Source organism: Bos mutus, chromosome 7 (genome assembly GCF_027580195.1).
Source record: "Bos mutus isolate GX-2022 chromosome 7, NWIPB_WYAK_1.1, whole genome shotgun sequence".
Classification (NCBI taxonomy): domain Eukaryota; kingdom Metazoa; phylum Chordata; class Mammalia; order Artiodactyla; family Bovidae; genus Bos; species Bos mutus.
This window is the reverse complement of record NC_091623.1, coordinates 42,554,054-42,556,436: the sequence shown is the minus strand read 5'-3', so window position 1 is coordinate 42,556,436 and position 2,383 is coordinate 42,554,054. Positions and strand designations below refer to the sequence as shown.

The window sequence follows — 2,383 nt, the reverse complement described above, 5'->3', positions numbered from 1 at the left end:
CTTCGGGGCTCAGCCTTCTTCACAGTCCAACTCTCACATCCATACAGGACAACAGGAAAAACCACAGCCTTGACTAGACGAACCTTTGTTGGCAAAGTAATGTCTCTGCTTTTGAATATGCTATCTAGGTTGCTCATAACTTTGCTTCCAAGAAGTAAGTGTCTTTTAATTTCATGGCCGCAGTCACCATCTGTAGTGATTTTGGAGCCCAGAAAAATAAAGTCTGACACTGTTTCCACTGTTTCCCCATCTATTTACCATGAAGTGTTGGGACCAGATGCCATGATCTTCATTTTCTGAGTGTTGAGATTTAAGCCAACTTTTTCACTCTCCACTTTCACTTTCATCAAGAGGCTTTTGAGTTCCTCTTCACTTTCTGCCATAAGGGTGGTGTCATCTGCATATCTGAGGTTATTGATATTTCTCCCGGTAATCTTGATTCCAGTTTGTGTTTCTTCCAGTCCAGCATTTCTCATGATGTACTCTGCATATATGACATCCTTTTTATGTGGAATCTAAAAAGAAATGTTACAAGTGAATTCACGAAACAGACTCACAGTTATAGAGAATGAACTTATGTTTGCCCTGTGTGTGTATGTGTGTGTGTGTATATGTGTGTGTGTATATATATATATATGTGTGTGTATTCCCTGGTGGCTCAGAGGTTAAAGCATCTGCCTTCAATGCAGGTGACCTGGCTTCGATCCCTGGGTCAGTTAGATCCCATGGAGAAGGAAATGGTAATCCACTCCAGTATTCTTGCGTGGAGAATCCCATGGATGGAGAAGCTTGGTGTGCTACAGTCCACGGGGTTTAAAGAGTCAGACATGACTGAGCGACTTCACTTTCACTTTCATATATATATATAGATATAGATATAGATACAGATATGTTTTATTTGAGATAGTCTTTCCCCATTATAGGATTTTAGGAGATACAAGGAGAGAGATGAGAGCAAGGTTCAGGATGGGGAACACATGTACACCTGTGGCGGATGCATGTTGATGTATGGCAAAACCAATACAATATTGTAAAGTAAAAAAACAAAACAAAACAAAACAAAAAACTATAAGCATTGCCAAATCCATGAACAAAGTATTGAAATAAACTTTTTAACAGCAAAATATAAATAGTTGACATTTCAACAATGCAAGTGAAGTCTGATTGTACCATAATCAGTCATTTGCTTTCCCCTTTCCTTGCAGTCACCTCCAATGCATGAAACCAAGGAACATAATAGGAGTTTCAGAATTTCTTCCAAATTCAAAATTACAACCTTTCACATTTTGACTTTTCCTCTCCATGTACCTGGTCACTCTGTTTGGAAACCTGCTCATCATCCTGCCTGTCAGCTCAGATCCCCACCTCCACACCCCCATGTACTTCTTCCTCTCCAGCCTGTCCTTTGTAAACCTCTATTTCATCTCCACCATCCCAAACTTGCTGTGGAGCATTCAGACACAGAACCAAGTTATCACCTATGAAGGCTGCATAACTCGATTGTATTTTTTCACTTTTTGTAAGATTGGACATCTTTCTCTTGACCATGATGGCCTATGACCCCTTTGTGGCTATCTGTCACCCCCTGAAATACATCGTCATCATGAACCCCTGTCTCTGTGCACTGCTGGTGTTATTGTCCTGGATCATCAGTCTCCTGCATGCCTGGCTGGAAAGCATAATGGTATTCCCACTGTCTTTCTGTACATCCCCTCACTTTTTCTGTGAGTTCAATCAATGATCCAACCTTCCAGGTCTGTCATCTTTCTTGATAAAGCAGTAATGTATTTTATACCTATGTTGCTGGCAGGTGGTTCCCTCATGTACATCCTTTACTCCTACTCTAAGATAGTTTCCTCCATACATGAAATCTCATCAGCTTGGGGGAAGTATAAAGCATTTCCCATCTGTGCATCTCACCTCTCATGTGTCTCATGACTTTATTGTATACGCATAGGAGTGTCCCTTAGCTCTGCTACTACCCACAGCTCACATTAAAAAGCAACAGCCTCAGTGATGTATACTGTGGTCACGCCCATGCTAAACCCCTTCATCTACAGTCTAAGAAATAAAGACTTAAAGAGGGCTCTGAAAATACTCTTTGGGAAGAAATCTGTGAAAGAATCTATTATCCTAAGGCTTAAGAAGTGCCCACGATAGCAGAACTCAAATCCTGAGCCAAATATTGCTGGTGTTTGATCCAGCTGTGGAAGGAGAATATGCCTCTTTTATTTTCCTTGCAGTTTCTATTTCAACTTCTTTATGCAATTTATGTAACTTGCTTTTAAGTTTTGTGATAGCACTAGTATTCAAGAGTTTTTCCCTTTTTCATTATTATAGTCTTCCAACTTTGGATGTGAAATATTTGAAGACTCCCATTTAT

General features: G+C 40.1%; 1 pseudogene; it reads left to right on the top strand.

The window, feature by feature from the left end:
* Positions 1-1,302: 1,302 nt before the first annotated feature.
* LOC102286426 (olfactory receptor 7A10-like) lies at positions 1,303-2,160 on the top strand (annotated as a pseudogene).
* Positions 2,161-2,383: the final 223 nt, after the last annotated feature.